This window comes from Myotis lucifugus, unplaced genomic scaffold, assembly GCF_000147115.1.
Source record: "Myotis lucifugus unplaced genomic scaffold, Myoluc2.0 scaffold_490, whole genome shotgun sequence".
Classification (NCBI taxonomy): Eukaryota; Metazoa; Chordata; class Mammalia; order Chiroptera; family Vespertilionidae; genus Myotis; species Myotis lucifugus.
In genome coordinates, this window is record NW_005871538.1 from 506,796 (window position 1) to 526,924 (window position 20,129).

General features: G+C 48.9%; 1 pseudogene; it reads left to right on the forward strand.

Moving 5' to 3' along the window:
- Window positions 1-333: 333 nt before the first annotated feature.
- Window positions 334-6,449, forward strand: LOC106694508 (annotated as a pseudogene).
- The last annotated feature ends 13,680 nt before the right edge of the window (window positions 6,450-20,129 follow it).

Sequence of the window (20,129 nt, forward strand, 5' to 3'; positions counted from 1 at the left end):
CGCGTACCAGCGGCCGGGCCCCGTTCCCAGTCACCCTGTCCCTCCCGGCAGCCGGCGCGGGACAGACGCTCTGGGGACGGGCGGTCAGGTGCCGGCGAAAACACTGGGTGCGGGTGATGAGGGTTCCCGCCGATGGGGGTCTCCGGGCGGGAGACCACGGGAGACGGAGGCCGCCCGGGCGGAGCCGAGAGACGAGCGTCTACAGGTGGCGCCAGACTGGACGTGGGAGGCGGCCGAGGAGTCAGACATTCCCCGCTGGGGGCCAGGGGGAGGCGGGGAAGGCGGGGCCGCAGCAGCAGCAGCGTTCGGACTCGGACAGCGAGGCGGCCGTCGCCGAGGGAAGGGGGGGAGGGTGAAGGGGTAAACGGTGACGGAAGGAGAGCTGACTTGGGGGGAGGACACAGTACAACAAACAGACGCTGTGTATAGAATTGTTCCCCTGAACCTACATAATTGTAATGTCACCCCAGTAAATTCAATTAAAAAGCCGTAACACCGGGGCTTCTTCCTCCGGGGGTAGTGCTGGGGCGGTGGTGAGCAGACGCAGACTTAGTCGTGTCCGTGAGACTGGAGAGTCCGCGCAACTCCACGCGCGATCATTGCCTTTGACACCGGACGGGAGCGCGCAGCAGGGAAAGCCCGGGTGCGCGCGTGCCCTGTTCTTGTTCAGGTTGCTACACACGACCTCCCGGGACGCTGTCTGCCGCGGCATCGAGAAGGCCCCGTGCCCTCGCTTCTGCACCTTGGAGGGGGTGATGCCTCGCGCTGGGCATTTAAAGGGAAGGAAACCTGGGCTGTTTTAAGCAGCTGAGGTCGGAGCGTTTTATTTGTCGCCAGAGCAGATCTGGGTCACTTCCGAGGGATGTGAATGACAGGCTATTTCACATGCAAGAAGGAGAGGCCGGAGCCCCCTCATTGCAAGGTGAGGCTGTGTGTGGACGTGTGAGGAACCCGGGCACCTCAAAAACAAGCGATTCTATTCCCTCCCCATCTTGTCTCTGTTCTTTCCCTCTTGTGGGCTGCTCTCTCACTGCCGACTGGTAAGTCTAACCCACATTTAGCAGGAGGACAGACAGTCCAGTTACAAGAGCCTTTTGCTCTAAGCCCCGTCTGGGCTCCCCACCAGCCTATGGTTGGCTCCCTCTTATGCCAGGAGCTCCCCCTGACCCAATGGCCGTTCCCACACAAACTCCACCTCCTCCCCTGGACTGGGAGCTCTGGGCAGGGCAACACGGACCCTAATGGGACGCTCTCACTCAGCCTTGCCCCAGGACAATTTATTTTTCACAGAATTGTGAAAGTTCCACTTCACAAGAGGAAGTTACAGTCCCTTGTGAAGAGCGAACATGAGCTCCCTACAAGGCATGTGCGAGGGTGCCAAGAGGAGGATGGCGGGGACCGGGGAGGGGTGAGTCCAGGAGCTCCAGCACTGCTCCTGGCTGTGGCACTGGCTCGGCCCTGCGGTCCTTCTCAGTCCCCTGCTAATTGCGAACATGACCACTCTCGGCAGCTCCTTCCAGCGTCAGCTGTGGCGGGAAACGCTCACCTGCCCAGCCTGGTCTGCCTCACTGCTTGCTGCCGCTGTCCCGCCCCTTCCCTGCACCGGCTTCCTCTCTGCCTTCGCTGCTCTTTGCATCTCTGACCAGAAGAAGTGGATCTTAACGGGAAGGACCAGAGGACAGGGGCACCCCTGTGTCAGCTGTTTGCTCAGCTGGTTATGGAAAGTTAGAGGCTGACCTACAGACAGGACTTCCAGGTCAGAATTGTCCAAAGATTTGTTTCCAGTTTCAATTTCACAGAAAATAGAACCTCGGGGTTCAGTTAGAAAAGTGGTAGCGGATGGCCCGCCATGCCTGGCAGTTCTGTCCCTGTGACCGTACAGGTGCTGTGAATGGAGAGCTGCGCACTACCCACCACGTTACCACCATCTGGGACATTAGGGAGAAAACCAGGATTGAATGTGCCCTTCATGTGTTTGTTTATGAAGTAAGAAAAAGGAAAAGTCAAATATTCCACTGCAATGAGGGACTGATGTTATTTCTACAGAAAAAATCCCTTCTTTTTGAAGCACCATATACAAAATCATATGTTCAATATTACCAAGTACTTTCAGTTTTTCAACTCTTCTCATAAATTAAGACGGAAAGAAAATATGTGATTAGAGAACATTGTTAAAATTTGGGTTGTTGTCGAGACTCGTTCTTTGGGTACATGTGAGGGAGAAAGGCATCCTCCGCTGACTGGGGCCTGGGGACCCAGCTGGGCACCCCTCACAGCGTCATGCTTCCCCCTCTCAAGCCCATGATCTCACTGAACAGGAAGAAGAGGAGGCTCCGTCTCCAGTTAAAAGAAAGGAGTGAAAAAAGAGCAGCACAGGAGTAGGCAGGCGTGTCTGCTCAGCCGCCGAGTGAGACGGGTCCTCACTTCTCCACACTCACAGGAGCATCTGGGACTGGCATTTTAGTGGACACACTGGAGGAGAGACTCTGCCCCGAGGGCCCGTCTTCCCATGTGAGAGGCAAACTGCGCAGCACGCGTGTTACACGCGACGGCACAGAGGAAGGGATGACGAGGTCTGGGAGTCGGGGACCCCTCGGTTCTGCAGCGAAGGCGACCCTTGAGCTGGATGCTGGAAGGTGAGTAGACACTTACTTATATCCTGCTCCTTCCAGGAGGAGTTAAAGTGCTTGAGGAGTTGATAGGCCATGGAGGCCTGGGTAGCTTTTCAGAATGACAAAGCTCAGGTGTGTGTCCTGCCCCTGGGGGCAGGGAGGGCGTGGGGTGGGTCAGGTCGCTAATTGTATTTTGCTCCTTTTGACCAGAAGAGTAACTTGCAGTTTGGGTCTAAACTGAAAATAAGTCCCTCTCCCCCGGGACAGAGTGTTACCTTTCCTTTAACTACACATTGATCATATCTTTGGCTGCGGCCTTTTAGGAGCTTTTCCGATTCACTGTTTTATGCTCACAAATCATGTGGGAAATAAAAGCTTCCTAATACACTTGGTCGCTAAGGCGGTTACTAAGTAACTCCTTCTCCTCACCACCTAAGTCCTGACCAGCTGAGGGAGACACAGGAGTGGGAGGATGAAGGTCCGACTTCCTTCCTGATGGGGCTGATGGAGAAGGGCTTGGGATGGGTCAGAAGCTGGCTGTCCCACCCTCCCAACAGCCCAGGAGAGGGGAGGTTTGAGCCTGGAGGGCAGACACACGTCAGCCATGCGGTCGCCCACCTGGCCACGTGGTTATTCTGTTGCCATGTGGAGGAGGAAAGGAGTAGGGGATGGGGGACAAGCAGGGATGGCAAATACTTATGGGAATCAGAGGATCAGTCACTCAGACGGATATGTTTTATAATAGAGTTTTCAATAGAAGAAAATAACAGTGTTTAACAGTGACTTCCAAACATTAGAAAAATAATTTATTCCTCTAAGACAGTGATTCTCAACCTTCCTAATGCCGTGACCCTTTAATACAGTTCCTCATGTTGTGGTGACCCCCAACCATAAAATTATTTTCGTTGCTACTTCATAACTGTAACTTTGCTACTGTTATGAATCATAATGTAAATATCTGATATGCAGGATGTATTTTCATTGTTACAAATTGAACATAATTAAAGCATAGTGAGTAATCATAAAAACAATATGTAATTATATATGTGTTTTCCAATGGTCTTAGGCGACCCCTTTGAAAGGGTCGTTCGACCCCCAAAGGGGTCACGACCCACAGTTTGAGAACTGTGAGATTGGGCAGGAGTCCCGGGGAGCATGGCCCAGCCTGTACCCTGAGTTCAGACTTCTGGCCTCCAAAACTGTCTGAGAAGAAACCTCTATATTTTTTAAGCCACCCAGTTTGTGGCAATTGGCTATGGCAGCTGAAACTAATGCACCTGCCTAACAAAATCGGATACTGAAGGTAAAGAAGCTGGACATGAAGAATAAGGATCGTTTCTTGTGTTGTATGAAATGCTGACAGGAGCACAGAGTGCTCACGTAAACCTCTCCTTCCCTCCCCCCTAAGACCCGGGTGCCCGTGCCGCGGTGGGTGCCATGGGGAAAACTAGGCACAGCCCGCCTTCAGGACGTCGCGGTCTCCTGGGAAGGGCTCCATGTACACAGACCACATGACTCATTTATAAAGAACTAAAATTTAAAAAACTGCAGCATTATAGGCTACTTGGCAATGAGAAATTCACCCACTGAGTTGGGACAAATACATTTGACCATCTAAGAAAATCAGGTATATAATTTGTCCCATTGTGGTAATTCTGTCTGGGCAATATGGTGAAATCTGTTATTAAAAAAGGTTCCTGCCGAAACCGGTTTGGCTCAGTGGATAGAGCGTCCGCCTGCGGACTGAAAGGTCCCAGGTTCGATTCTGGTCAAGGGCATGTACCTGGGTTGTGGGCACATCCCCAGTAGGAGATGTGCAGGAGGCAGCTGATCGATGTTTCTCTCTCATCGATGTTTCTAACTCTCTATCTCTCTCCCTTCCTCTCTGTAAAAAATCAATAAAATATATTAAAAAAAAAAAAAGTTCCTTGCCCTGACCGGTTTGGCTCAGTGGATAGAGCGTCAGCCTGCGGACTCAAGGGTCCCGCGTTCGATTCTGGTCAAGGGCATGTACCTTGGTTGCAGGCACATACCCAGTGGGGAGTGTGCAGGAGGCAGCTGATCGATGTTTCTCTCTCATCGATGTTTCTAACTCTCTATCCCTCTCCCTTCCTCTCTGTAAAAAAAACAATAAAATATATTTTAAAAAAAAAAGGTTCCTTGTATTTCTAAGGCAACTCACTTTATGAAAAAATTTCTTTAAATAAAATTCAACTGATTTAGTTAAATGTTTGTTAATAATTGATGATCTGAGAAATATGCCAGGAAGAAAAAAATCTGAAAGCTGAATTCTTAGGAAACATTACCACTAATGATCAATTAAAATGGAATAATATTTTAATGTGTAGGAGAAAAGGACTTGAAGAGGTAAACATTTTATGTATATTTTAGAAATATCTATTATACTAAAAATACCAGGGAATCATATGAACACTCTTAATGTGATTTTTGCTCATTCCTTTGTGTTCTTTGGAAAAACATTCCTATAAAAATTAGCAAAATAAAGGGGAATATGGCTTGAATTATTTAAATATCAATAATTACAGGAATTAATACTGCTGTTTATAACAAAACTACTTTATTTAAAAAGAAATACTATCTGTACATATAAAGAGGTAATATGCTAATTGTCTCTTATGGTGTCCCAGTAACAACCAATTTGCATATTGACAGACCAGCAGGAGGTGGGCGGCAGGAGCCAAGTTCCCGGGGGTCTGAGGAGAGCGCCTGACAGGAGCCCGGACTGCAAAGAAGGAAGAGGAAGCGGCCATGGGGAGCTCTTCCAATTCCCCTGCACAGACACCCTACCCAGCCCCCGCACCCCCAGGGAGACAGCCAGACACCCAACCCCAGCCCCCAAACCCCCAGGGGAACAGACGGACACCCTACCCAGCCCCCACACTGCCAGGGGGACAGACAGACACCCTACCCCAGCCCCCAAACCCCCAGGGGGACAGCCAGACACCCTACCTCAGCCCCTGCACCAATGGGGGCACAGACAGACACCCTACCCCAGCCCCTGCACCACTGCGGGGACAGATGGACACCCTACCCCAGCCCCCACACTCTCAGGGGGGGATGGAAGGATACCCTACCCTAGCCCCTGCACTGCCAGGAGGACAGGTAGACACCCTACCTCAGCCCCCACACCAACGGGGGCACAGACAGAAACCCTACCCCAGCCCCCACACCAACGGGGGCACAGACAGAAACCCTACCCCAGCCCCCGCACCTCCAGGGTGACAGGGGGACACCCTACCCCAGCCCCCGCACCCCTGAAGGGACAGGTAGGCTGACCAGACAGGGAGAAGACCCCAGCCTCGAGGGTAGCTGCAACCCGCACCTCCAACTCCCGATCTCTTCCCCTGTCACCCCTGCCAGGGGTGCCCACAACAATAGCACGCAGTCGAACACCCTTCCCCTTCAGCACCCCGAGGCACCCAGGTCTGCACTCCGCCACTGCCGGGCCCTCTCCGCTGGGGCAGACACTCGATGCAGAAGCTGCCCCCTGATGGTCAGTGTGCAGCACTGCTCAGCCTGAAGCCGGACTCACGGCTGGCAAGCACAGCAGCAGTGGTGGGAGCCTCTCCCACCTCCGTGGCAATGCTAAGGATGTCTGACTGACGGCTTAGGCCCATTAAGCGATCAGTCAGACATCTCCCCAGGGCTCCCAGACTGTGAGAGGGCACAAGCCAGGCTAAGGGATCCCCCCCAAGTGCACGAATTTCATGCACTGTGCCTCTAGTGGTTATATATTTTTCCTTGGTCTGCACACACCAAAAAATCTTGACCTCTTTCAAATGTAATACATGTGAATAGAAATTAAAATTATTATGAACCTGGACTCCTGTTTTTGTGTTTTTATTACCTTATATGTAAATGAAATAACACTCCTCTCTAACCAGTGAAGATCACCAATTTAGGATTAGTTTTTAAAGACTATTTAATAAAGACAGTTTTTTTTGGAGTAAAAAGAATTGTTCACAATTACTCCTCACATCCCAGTTTATAAAATATTTGGAAATCCATAAGTAGGGGATCTATTTCAAAATTACATTTTTACTGAGCCATTCCTCAGGTTAAAACAACAAAAATGGGTCCTGTGATCACATAGAATGACTGAGCCTTACTCCTTGGGCTGCATTCAGACTTGGTATGAGCAACCCCAGCTCCCTCCTATGTTCCTGGTTAGTGCAGCATTCGCTAAAGAATGGCTTCTTTTTGGTGTCACAGGCTCACCAGCAACAATGGAACCTATTGGTCAGCAGCCTCTGAACTTCTTTTGGACCCTGAGACACTTCCCAGGTTCTTCTGTTGGAAAGGCCATCTTTCTTACCGTCCCCACCGTCCTTATGACCTAGGGATGAGGAATCGGACCCACGCCTGCCCCCACCCTGTAGTTTAGTCTGTGATTTTTAATTATGTGATTTTTGACTCACAATCTTTTACTCACTGTGAACCTGTCTGATAGTCCCATATGCTGGGCAGTGTTATCTTGACACACAGAACAAGGACTGACTGCTGAGACAGACACTGAAAATGCACCAGGATGCTTTCCTGTAGAAGTTGGATTTATGAGTGATTTTAAAATCTCCTTAGCGCTTCCTATCCTTTCCAACTTTGTATAATAAAAATTAAGTTGCTGTTGATATTTATTTGCACTTTAAATAGGACTTTATCCACAAATATTAGTGGTGGGAGGAGAGTGCCGGGGTCTGTCACCCAGCTCAGTGAGGACGTGAGGACGGCGGGCAGGTCCGCCTGCACCCAGGGACTCCCTCTCCGGCTCCACCTGGAGATGCCTACAGGCAGGTCTGCGAAGGGCCCTCATTCTCACCAACCCACGAGGCGGGCAGGTAGGAAGAAACCAACTTTTTAACTTTTACTGAATCCAAATACATTTTAAGAAATATTTGCGATAATGTTGAAGAACTATAGACCCAATGGGGGAAAAATCAAATGGTATCACTGGTGTACTCAATCTAAGTTTAAAAACAAAGAAAGGTGATGAAATTTTTATTTAAGTGCCTAGATGTTTACTATGATCTTAAAATGCCATATGGTAGTTATTAATTTATTGGGGACAGACTTGGAATGTATTTGTATATATTTGTAGATACTTGGCATTTTAATGAATTGCCTTTTTTGCCACTAAATTCTATAAATAGCTTATCTCAGTGGTATTGGCTTTTGGTAAATTAATGTTTGATAAATTGGTAACCTTGTTGGAAAGGATAACATGAAATTCACTGTTCTATGAAAGCAAAGTGGCCAGGAGTAATTTTTTTTATTTCAAATACCATTCAGGTAATGGGAACAACAGAATCACTGTGTTACTGTTTTCCAATCTCTCTGATTAAGATTTTTGTTGGGGTAAAAGCCATTTTGCTTCTTGGAGTGAATATCCTTTTAGCCAAGCTTTCATGTGGATGTTTTCAAATAAAATATATTAGTGGAGAAATATGAAACCCGTAGTATTGCTTTTCAGGTGTTCAGTTTCAGCCAAAAAAAAAAAGGAACAAAAAATAAAGTTGCCCTGTATTTTTAAAACATGAAACATTCAATTATAAAAACACTTGTCTTCTCAGACAAATAGAAAACTGTTCCCGCTGCTGAAATAATGTTTGCTGAAGTAATTATATGATACATAGTTCAATCAAATAAGAAATAAGGACAAATGTAGACAAATACTAAAGAAAAACTTCATTGTGCAACTATGCTTAGAAATAACGTTGGAAAACACCTCCATGGATGTAAACATTTCAGCTCTATTTATGCAAAGGTGTCCTTTGAGGTCGGCAGGGGTCGGGCACGCAAACATTTCTGGCTGGAATAAGGTTTCCCGCGAGGCTGAGCCTCCGAAAGGTCTGTACGCCCGCTCGTCCTGGTGACTTGACGCAGGAGGTCCTCGGTCACGTCTAGCTTTCTGCTGACTGCTTGCGAGAGTGTCCTGAGAGGGCCTGACGGGTTCACTCGCACACTGTCAGCCGCCCTATTGTTCTGTAGACCCGCTTCTCAGTGACTCTGAGCGTTTACCTGTCAGTCTGACAGGAGATAACAGTGCATGGTTGGGTGATGTCTGGGCATTTTGTCAGCGGGAGGGCAGCTGTCCAGTGGGGAGTGACCCACCAGGCCACTGAGCTTAGCCAAAGTCTCCTGTGTGTGGCCTAATGGTGTGTCTATCTAACTGACTTTTGGGGGGTTTAAAGAAGAAAAATAACTTATAATTTAAAACAATCCATATTACTTGTCACAAATAGAGAAAATGTGTTAGAAGAGTAAACGACAGAGTTTGGGCCCATCAGGACAGCGCTTGCCGACTGCGCTGCCGGCAGGGCGGGCCTCTATTACAGAGATGCGTATTTGCCTCATTTCACATCACTGTCAAGGTGACTGTGCACTTTCAGACTCTACATGCAAACTGCCGATGCCGAGAGCAGCGTGGCCTCCCTCCTGCCTCCCAGGGCTGCCGGAGCAGCATGTGAAGCCAGGAGGTGGAGATCTTGGAGACTCGGTGCACGAAAGTCAGGTTTTACACGGAGCTCTCACTAGAGACAGATCGCACCCCTTGTAACCGTGGGCGGGGGCACCCGCAGCACTTTTGGAGCCCTAGCATGTCTCACTCACTGCACGACGGGACTCCACAGGCTCATGACCAGCACTCATGTCCCTTGTCTCAATGTTGACTGGATCTCCAGCTCCAAACTTGCGAGGCCGGTGCAGTGCTGTGGGCAGTGGGGCTGTGGCGTGGGGTGCGTTCCATGGGGGCATCTTAGTTCACTGTCAAGATTTGGTTGAGCCCTATGAGCTGGTTTGGAAATATCTAATTGCTCTGAATTCTGTACTGTGAAGGATATTACTGATAGTAATATCAGTAAAATCAATTCTGCAATCGATTTTACTTCTAAATCATTTTTTAGTGCTCACATTTGTTATAGAAATTTGAGTGAGATCGGGGCACCATGTAATGGTGTTTTGCCAGAGCGTCCCTGGATATGGATGTCCCTGGGCTTTCCTCAGGGAAGTAACGATGCCCTGATACTCAGAGAGGCATGTTCTCGCAAAGCGGAATCCGGAAGGGCACTTCATTAGTTTTGAATGTGGTTTCAAGCCCCAGCACAAAGCCCTGGCCAGCGGCTGGACACACAAAAGGCTCCTTGTCCCTGAGTCGGTTGGCTTGATCAGCCTCGGGCTGGAGCAGGTCTCTCCCTTTCAGGTCCCTGGAAAGGCCTGGGACCGCGTGGGCACTCAAGGGCACGGAGAGAGAGCAGGAGGGCCCGCCAGCCGTCCTGCCTGACTCAGGGAGAGGGCAGCCCCACACGCCTGGTCCATCCGGCTGTGAGCCGATGGGAATCGAAGGAGAGGCTGTGGTCAGCTCAGCCCTTTGGAAACTGATCCTGGAAAAGCAGCATCAGCAACACCCTCTGCTCTAGCAGCACAGCAGCCTCCTCCTGAGGTGAGGAGTGCGTGCCACACCCACGCAGCAGCCCAGCACTTCAAGTATTTGAGTCCATTTCCTCCAGAGCAACACCTCTCTCTTGTCTCCTGTGAGACAGGTCTTTGCTAGATGTCCCGGGAGAGCAGACCTGGCCAGGCAAGGCTGCCCTGGACTGTCCCATGGAGTGAATGCTTGTCTCCTTTAAGCCTTTGTGTATTGATAAAAAGAGCTTTGGGGGCCCCCCCAAGCCACTGGGAAGTAAGTCGCACCTTCTGCACCCTGGGGGCCCGCGGGAAAGTCAAGCACAGGCCTCTGCAGGGCGGCTCCAGGGTTCCGCCTAGGCTGCTCCAAGCAGATCTTTTCATCCTCGCCCTAGGGTATGTTTTTAATTGATTTTAGAGAGAAAGGAGGGTAAGAGAGAGAGAGAAACATCATGTGAGAGAGAAATATTGATTGGTTGCCTCTCTTACACACCCGACCAGGGATCGAACCTCAATCGAGGTATGCACCCTGACCGGGAATTGAGCCCGAAGCCTTTTAGTGCATGGACAATGCTCCAACCATTGGGTCCCTTGGCCAAGCTGATGACGTCTTGTTTTAAAGTATGTTTCTATTGATTTTTATTTTTTTTAATTATTTATTTTTTTATTGATTAAAGTATTACATATGTGTCCTTATCACCCCATTGCCCCCCCAAACACCCCCTCCACTCATAGACTCACCCCCCCCCTAGTGTCTGTCCATTGGTTATGCTTATCTCCATGCATACAAGTCCTTTGGTTGATCTCTCCCCCTTACCCTCACCCTCCTCTGCCTTCCCTCTGAGGTTTGAGGGTCTGATCGATGCTTCTCTGTCTCTGGATCTGTTTTTGTTCATCAGTTCATGTTGTTCATTATAATCCACAAATGAGTGAGATCATGTGATATTTATCTTTCTCCAACTGACTTATTTCATTTAGCATAATGCTCTCCAGTTTCATCCATGCTGTTTTGAATGGTAGGAGTTCCTTCCTTTTTACAGCAGCATAGTATTCCATTGTGTAGATGTACCACAGTTTTCTAATCCATTCATCTACTGATGGGCACTTAGGCGTTTCCAAATCTTAGCTATTGTAAATTGTGCTGCTATGAACATAGGGGTGCATATATCTTTTCTGATTGGTGTTTCTAGTTTCTTGGGATATATTTCTAGAAGTGGGATTACTGGGTCAAATAGGAGTTCCAGTTTTAATTTTTTGAAGAAATTCTATACTGTTCTCCACAGTGGTTGCACCAGTCTGCATTCCCACTAGCAGTGCACGAGTGTTCCTTTTTCTCCACATCCTCTCCAGCACTTGTCATTTGTTGATTTGTTGATGATAGCCATTCTGACAGGTGTGAGATGGTACCTCGTTGTCATTTTGATTTGCATCTCTCGGATGATTAGTGACTTTGAGCATGTTTTTATATCTTTCTTGGCCTTCTGTATGTCCTCTTTTGAAAACTAACTATTTAGGTCCTTTGCCCATTTTTTTATTGGGTTGTTAATCTTCCTTTTGTTAAGGTGTATGAGTTCCCTGTAAATGTTGGAGATTAAACCCTTATCGGAGACAACATTGGCAAATATGTTCTCCCATGCAGTGGGCTTTCTTGTTGTTTTGTTGATGGTTTCTTTTGCTGTGCAGAAGCTTTTTATTTTAAAAGCCCTATATGACAAACCTACAGCCAACATCATACTCAATGGGAAAAAACTAAAACCATTTCACCTAAGAACAGGAGCAAGACAGGGATGCCCACTTTCACCACTCCTGTTTGACATAATACTGGAAGTGCTAGCCATAGCAATTAGACAAGAAGAAGAAGAAATGAAAGCTATCCAAATTGGAAAAGAAGACGTACAACTGTCATTATTCACAGATGACATGATATTGTACATAGAAAATCCTAAAGACTCCATCAAAAAATTATTAGACTTAATAAATGAATTCAGCAATGTAGCAGGATACAAAATTAATGCCAAAAAATCTATGGCATTTCTATACACCAATAGTGAACTTACAGAAAGAGAGACTAAAAAAGCAATCCCATTTACCATTGCACCAAAAAAAAATTAAGGTACCTAGGAGTAAACTTAACTAAGGAGGTAAAAGACCTGTATTCAGAAAACTATAGGACACTGAAAAAGATATAGAGGAAGACATAAACAGATGGAAGAATATAACATGTTCATGGATTGGTAGAATCAGCATCATTAAAATGGCCATACTACCCAAAGCAATCTATAGATTCAATGCACTCTCCATTAAAATACCAACAGCATATTTCACAGACCTAGAATGAACTCTCCAAAAATTCATCTGGAATAAAAAAAAAAGACCCTGAATAGCTGGAGCAATCCTGAGAAAGAAGAACAAAATAGGTGGGATCTCAATACCAGATATCAAGCTGTATTACCAAGCCACAGTTCTCAAAACTGCCTGATACTGGCACAAGAACAGACATAGATAAATGGAACAGAACAGAGAACCCAGAAATAGACCCAAGCCATTACCCTCAATTAATATTTGACAAAGGAGGGAAGAGCATGCAATGGAGTCAAAACAGTCTCTTCAATAAATGGGAAAATTGGACAGATACATGCAAAACTAGACCACCAACTTACACCATACACAAAAATAAACTCAAAATGGCTAAAGGACTTACAGGTAAGATGGGAAACCATAAAAATCTTAGAGGAATCCACAGGCAGCAAAATCTCAGACGTATGCTGAAACAATATCTTCACGATACAGCTCCTAGGGCAGTGGTTGGCAAACTGCGGCTCGACAAACTGCGGCTCACGAGCCACATACGGCTCTTTGGCCCCTTGAGTATGGCTCCTCCACAAAATACCGACTTTTGCGCATGGGCCACAAAGTTTCAATTGCACTGTATGTGCGTGCCCACACGTGGTATTTTGTGGTATTTTGTGGAAGAGCCACACTCAAGGGGCCAAAGAGCCGCATGTGGCTCGCGAGCTGTAGTTTGCCGACCATGGTCCTAGGGCAATGGAAACTAAAGAGAAAATAATCAAATGGGACTACATCTATTGATTTTTAGAGAGAGAGGAAGGGAGAGGGAGAGAGAGATATAAACATTGATGAGAGAGAATCATCGATAGGCTGTCTCCTGTACACCTCCTACTGGGGATCAAGCCTGCCACCTGGGCATGTGCCCTGACTGGGAATCAAACCATGACCTCCTGGTTCATGGGTCGATGCTCAACCCCTGAGCTACGCTGGCGGGCTTAAGTCGTGTTTTAGAACAGCCATTCTGGCAGTGGTTTCGAAGGTCCTGTCCCTGCCAGAGTGCAGAGACGGGCCGAGCCGAGGTTCAGGCACTCCTGGCTGCGGTCCAGACCTCAGAGGCAAGGGGGTTGATCTGAGTGTCGTTTTCATACCGGATTGAATGAGAAGCTGCAGAAGTGAGGACAATGGGAGCTGGACCGGACTTCAGGGCAGAGGAAGGTTTCCTGGAAGATGGAATCAGTGGGGAGAAAAGCTCCCAGACAAGCAGAGGGGAATCAAGGCCCCAGGAATGAGTGCAACGTGGGGGTCAGTGGGGGCTGGGCTCTGATGGAAGTGGGGGAGGAGAATTGGGGTTTGGCGAGGCATGGTACCTAGTTTGGTTGTGTCGCAGTCAGTTGTGTGAGTCCCTCCCTCTGCTCATAGGGGGCTTGTGCCACTGTGTCCCTCACCCACTTGGGATCCGTGGGATGAAGGCCGGGTCGCGTGGTTGCCCCGTGGCTGGAGTGGGGCAGTCTGCCTTCAGGGCACCCCCTGCCGGTTCTCTGGTCCAACGCTGCCTTGGACTGGGGTGCCGGTCTCATTCTGAGGTTCCCATTAACAAGTGCCCGTGGCTACAGACACAGCCGTGCCCTGCACGCAGCCTGTCAGTAACAGAAGTAGTGCTTTGGTCTCACTCCTTCCTTCTCATTCCTCGGTTGGGTCAGTATCCGGTGGGAGCCAAGTGTTATCTGTGCCAATTAATCATTTACTCCAAGCGAGGCGCCGAGCAGGGAGGTGGCCACACGGGCCCCTCCGTCTGCCCCACCGTGGCCGTGGCCATGGGACCCGGCTGCCCGAAGATGGACTCCCCGTGCGTCACAGCCCAGTGGCCGCAGGACTCAATCTGCTGCCCCCTCACTGATTAAGGGAATATGACGCTCACTCTCCTGTCTGAGGACTGGCAAGGGTGGCAGTGCAGGGGTCCCCGGACTCGCAGGGGTCCCCAGACTCGCAGGGGTCAGGATGCGGAGCTGCTGAACGTCCTGGGAGAGCAGACCTAACCAGGTGAGGTTGCCCTGGACGGTCCCCTGGCATGAACGCTTGTCTCATTAAGCCTGTGTGTATGGGGCTCTCTTGTAGCAGCTTCGCCTTCACTGTAAACGCCAGGATCCAGCTGTTTGGGTTTTAAACGCTCAGTATTCTAAGATCAGAGAGGCAGGTGGAATTTGAGCTACGCAAGTCTTAGCTGTGGACGACCGATGGGCACTGTGGTTCTGAAGAGGAATGAGTGGCTGACTTCCTCCTCCTTCCATAGGTGCTCAGAGCAAGTCTGTGCACGCCAGGCCCCGACCACCGGCCTTCTGTGCAGCATCCCTTGATGTCCCCATTGTTACTTCCAGGGCTGCTCTTATTCCTATGTCATCTCTTGTGCTGCACTAAGTGAGAAACCTTCTGGAACATTCCACCATTTAGAAAATAAAGGCCTCTGATGGAGAATATAAAAGCAAACCAACCAACCAACCAGGAAATCCCACATCATTTCAGATCATCAAACAGGCAAGTTTTCTGATGAGAAAAGCTGGACGTTTTGTTTTGCCCGATAGGCAAGGGGTCTGTTCTCAGGGCCCCCCGCCCCCAAGCTCCTTTATTTATGCCAATACCTGGTGCCGACACCTTCCCAGGACGGAGATGGTTGCGACCTGGGAGCTCTGCTGGATGTAGCCGTCGGGAACAGGGAAAACTTGCTTTTTCTGAAGGATAGAATGAAAAATTTGCAAATTATATTTTCTTGAAGAAAATAATTACAGACTATACTGTTGGGGAGATGGTGCACAGGTGCTTATTCAAGTCCCTTCACCCCAGAATCAAGGAAGGAGAACTGAACTTGAAAGGAAGATTATGGAGGGGTTCTGAGGGTAATATTTTGAAATATAATGCATTTTTCCTTTTATAATATCTTTTTACACTGAAGCCCTTTTGCCATTAAAACTAGACAAAATATCCATGACTTATTACCCCGAAGAAAGGAGACAAAGGGACATAGAGAAGGTAAGGAATCAATCAAGTGTATAAATGGATTTTACAATAACAGTATAAACAGAGTCTTCTGATGACTGAAGTACCCTAGTACCCCTTACCCCTCCCCACCCCATCCCGGTCGTGGGGTTCTTTCCATCAGAACGGGGTCTACTCTGGAAAGACAGGCTCTGTTACACTGGAAGCCGGGGTAGGTGTTACTGCTAAGACTCGATCAGAGAATAAACTGCCTGGGGAGTAAACCAGACTCAGCCATGGTGCTCACTCTGCACACGATTTCTGTGTTTGCCGTCAGCGCCAGCCTTGGCTGTTCTGGCCTCGGTGTGGCTGCTGGTGTCCTAACTTCTATTCACCAAGCACCTCACTGTCCGCTGGGAAAGAGCGCAATGCGACCAAGTCCCTGCAGGAGACTGATTGTGGCTTTCGAATTCTGCTCTTTGAGGAACTAAAATTAGACCACAAATTAATGAACAAAAATCTGGCTAGGCAATAGCAACTTCCTATACTTTTCTGGGATTTAGGGATCACATTGCAGAGTTTAAGTAGAAGTTCAAAGCTTTTCCTGGAAAAGTGGATCCATTGATAATTTGTGACACTTTGGGAGTCATTTGCCCAAGTCACTGAGTTGCCATTCTCAGTGTTGGTGTGGATTAGACCCGCCTCCTGAGGCCCCGCCTCCCGATATTCTCACGTGTGGGCCAGGCTCTGCCTTTGGAAGAACTGTCCAGGTGACTGCCAGGTGGTCCGTGTCGCACCTGAGGGCGCTGGCGCAGCTAGGAAACCTCTTCACATCTGGGAGCCCTTTGGAGGGAAGCGCTCGGCGGGTGTCCCTGGAGCGGTGGCACATGGGCCAGAGCCGCCGGGCCGTGAGGCAGGTGAGCCCCTGGACCTGGAGGCCAGATCTGGTGACCAGCAATGCCGGGTGCTGCTCTCCTGGCCTGTTCCCCGCTGTGTGTGTGCTCGGGAACTGTCTCAGCTCCTCGGGTCCCTTAGTACCTTCAGCAGGCGGCTGGCTGTCCTTGCATCTGCAAACCTTTCTTTTCAAACAACAGCTCTGCAGGCCCCACTGTTGAGAAATCACCTTGACAACCGCGCTCCAGGCTCTAACTGTAGAAGCTTCTCACTCTGTCTCCCTCAGCACAGCGCCACGCGAACTGAAGAAGAGTCAGGTGTTTGAGTTCAAGGCAGTTGTTCGAATGGAAAGAGTTGTCCGTGTAACACAATAGAGTTTGGTGGAGAGGCTTCTTTTAAAGGGAGTTGGTCTTGGCAATAGCTGGGGGGTGGGGGGCGGGGGGGGTGGGAGTGACCTTCGTGTCCACAGAGGGCCCCGCCAGTGGCCTGCACACGCCTCACACAGACGCGCAGAGAAGAGGCGGTCGCTGAAGAGGCGGTGGAAGGTGCAGACTTGAGATGTGGCCCCGGCAGGTCCCAGCCGGGCCTCGTCACTAGAGCTGCCCTCTGTCTGCCCCTTGTTTCTGTTATGTCCTCGCAGTTCGTGCTCTCACAGCCCGCGGACCGCACCCTGCCCACCCTGCGGGCTCTGGAAGGCGGTGGGGGAGGGGAGGGTGCAGGCAAGCGCCCTGGGTGGCTCTGTTTCATGTGCGATGCGCGGGTACACAGTGTTCAGGAATGGGGTGCCTCGTGGATGCACCCCCTGTCTGTCTGCTTGTGGAACTCAGTGTTGGGGGACCTGTTTGAAGGCCTTGTAAATGTAGATCTTCCTCAACACTGGCTGTGACCTGTAAAGGTTAGAATGGCACATGCCTGTCACGGGGAAGCTGACCAGTCATCTGGGGCCTCTGCTCCCAGGCACCCACACAGTGAACAGTGACACACAGAGCCTCCGGCGCCGGGTGCAGGGAGCACCAGGAGCGCTTCCTCTGTACATGGACCTGCTCCCTCATCGCCTCCTATGAAGGGACTAAAGCACAGAAGGGGAGTCATTCGCCCAAAGTGTCAGCGCTGCTGAGTGATGGCATCGGGATTGAACCCAGGAAGTTTGGTGCTTGGTGTCCACACATCACACGAGACATCATGGCAGAATGAACATGAGCCTCAGGAAGTGGCAGAAAGGAGCGCTCTCCGAGATGCTGTGAGGTGCAGAGGGCACTGCTTCTGAAAAGAAGGAAGGAAGCAGCAGGGGAGGGAGGGATGAATTTTAAAGCCTTAGGAATGTCTCATGAGGAGTCCTTCTAAAGCACAGGGGCCTGGAGTGCACGGGGTGTCTCCAGGTGGATCTAGTCTGCGGTCGCAGGTTCACCCTGGGCACAGGGAGACCTCGCTTCAGGCAGCACCCTCAGTGCCTTCCCCATGGGTGCAGCCTGCACAGCGTTCACCCGGGAGCCAGCAACTGCCCTGCAGGCCTCCCCTCAGGCCTGCCTCGGGCCCCAGCCCAGCCTGCACTGGATGCTTAGGAGCAGAGGAAGGGGTCACCCACTGACAGGCACCTGGAAGTTGTAAATTATTTTGAATGAATAGCTGCCAACGGGGAGGAAAGAAAAGAGCCGTTGTGTGAGTCTCCTGCCCGGTTGGGCAGGGCATGGCTTGCCTCTGGGGACCTGGCGGGGTCTGTGAGGAGCAAAGCTCAGGGAGCTGAGCAGGAGCATTAGCTTGAAAGTCAGCTGCTGTGGAGCCCCATCCCCCACCCCCACCCCGGCCTGACCTTGCCTTCTTCCCGGAGGGTGCGCGTGGGTGTGGGGACAGGATTTTTACTTTATCGTCATGACTTGCACCACTTATCCGGCCCATAAAATCTCTGTAAATGGTAACAGCAAAACACAATGTTCTACTTAGGATTGTACCTGTAGATCCGGGGCGCAGGGCCTGGCAGGAAGACAGAGAGTGTGAGGAGGCCTGGTTTTAGGACCAGAGAGTGCTGAGGCTCCCCTCCCCAGAGGACAGAGAGGCAGTGTGTATCCTGAAGGGAGCTATGTTTAAACTGGGGGTGACACTGACATGTGCCACTGCCCCTTCACACCCCGGTTGTCTTCCTTAGTGGTCCCTGAGGCAGGCATATTTCTGTCACCTTCCTCCCAAGGCGTAATGCCAGGGGCTTCGGGATGTGGGAGACAGGACAGGTGCAGCTTGGGTTGAAGGCACCAGCCAATGGCACTGCTTGTTTTTTGGGTTTTTTGTTTGTTTGTTTGTTTTGTTTTTGCAATTATTTTTTTTTAAATTTTATTTGTTTTTAAATTTTGTTTTATTGCTTAAAGTATTACAAAGAGTATTACATATGTCTCCCCCCCCCTTGACCTTCCCCCGGCCTCCCCTACCCCCCAGTGTCTTGTGTCCATTGGTTATGCTTATATACATGCATACAAGTCCTTCGGTTGATCTCTTACCCCACACCACAACCCTCCCCGGCCTTCCCACTGTAGTTTGTCAGTCTGTTCGATGCTGCTCTGTCTCTGTATCTATTTTTGTTCATTAGTTTATAATGGTCATTATTATCCATAAATGAGTGATATCATGTGGTATTTTTCTTTCATTGACTGGCTTATTTCACTTAGCATAATGCTCTCCAGTTCCATCCATGCTGTTGCAAATGGTAAGAGTTCCTTCTTTTTTACAGCAGCATAGTATTCCATCGTGTAGATGTACCAGTTTTCTAATCCATTCATCTGCTGATGGGCACTTAGGCTGTTTCCAGATCTTAGCTATGGTAAATTGTGCTGCTATGAACATAGGGATGCATATATCCTTTCTGATTGGTGTTTCTGGTTTCTTGGGATATATTCCTAGAAGTGGGATCACTGGGTCAAATAGGAGTTCCATTTTTAACTTTTTGAGGAAACTCCATACTGTCTTCCACAGTGGCTGCACCAGTCTGCATTCCCACCAGCAGTACACAAGTGTTCCTTTTTCTCCACATCCTCTCCAGCACTTGTCATTTGTTGATTTGTTGATGATAGCCATTCTGACAGGTGTGAGATGATACCGCATTGTCGTTTTGATTTGCATCTCTCGGATGATTAGTGACTTTGAGCATGTTTTCATATGTCTCTTGGCTTTCTGAATGTCCTCTTTTGGAAAGTGTCTATTTAGGTCCTTTGCCCATTTTATGATTGGATTGTTTATCTTCCTTTTGTTAAGTTGTATGAGTTCCCTATAAATGTTGGAGATTAAACCCTTATCGGTGATAACATTGGCAAATATGTTCTCCCATGCAGTGGGCTTTCTTGTTGTTTTGTTGATGGTTTCTTTTGCTGTGCAGAAGTTTTTATTTTGATGTAGTCCCATTTGTTTATTTTCTCTTTAGTTTCCAATGCCCTAGGAGCAGTATCAGAGAAGAAATTGCTTGGGCATATGTCTGAGATTTTGTTGCCTTTGGATTCCTCTAGTATTTTTATGGTTTCCCATCTTACATTTAAGTCCTTTATCCATTATGAGTTTATTTTTGTGTATGGTGTAAGTTGGTGGTCTAGTTTCATTTTTTTTGCATGTATCTGTCCAGTTTTCCCAACACCATTTATTGAAGAGACTGTCTTGACTCCATTGTATGTTCTTGTCTCCTTTGTCAAATATTAATTGAGCATATTGGTTTGGGTCGATTTCTGGGTTCTCTATTCTATTCCGTTGATCTATATGTCTGTTCTTATGCCAGTACCAGGCAGTTTTGAGAACAGTGGCTTTGTAATACAGCTTGATATCTGGTATTGAGATCCCACCTACTTTGTTCTTCTTTCTCAGGATTGCTGCAGGTATTCAGGTTCTTTTTTTATTCCAGATGAATTTTTGGAGAATTCGTTCTGAGTCTTGAAGTATGCCATTGGTATTTTAATGGGGAGTGCATTGAAT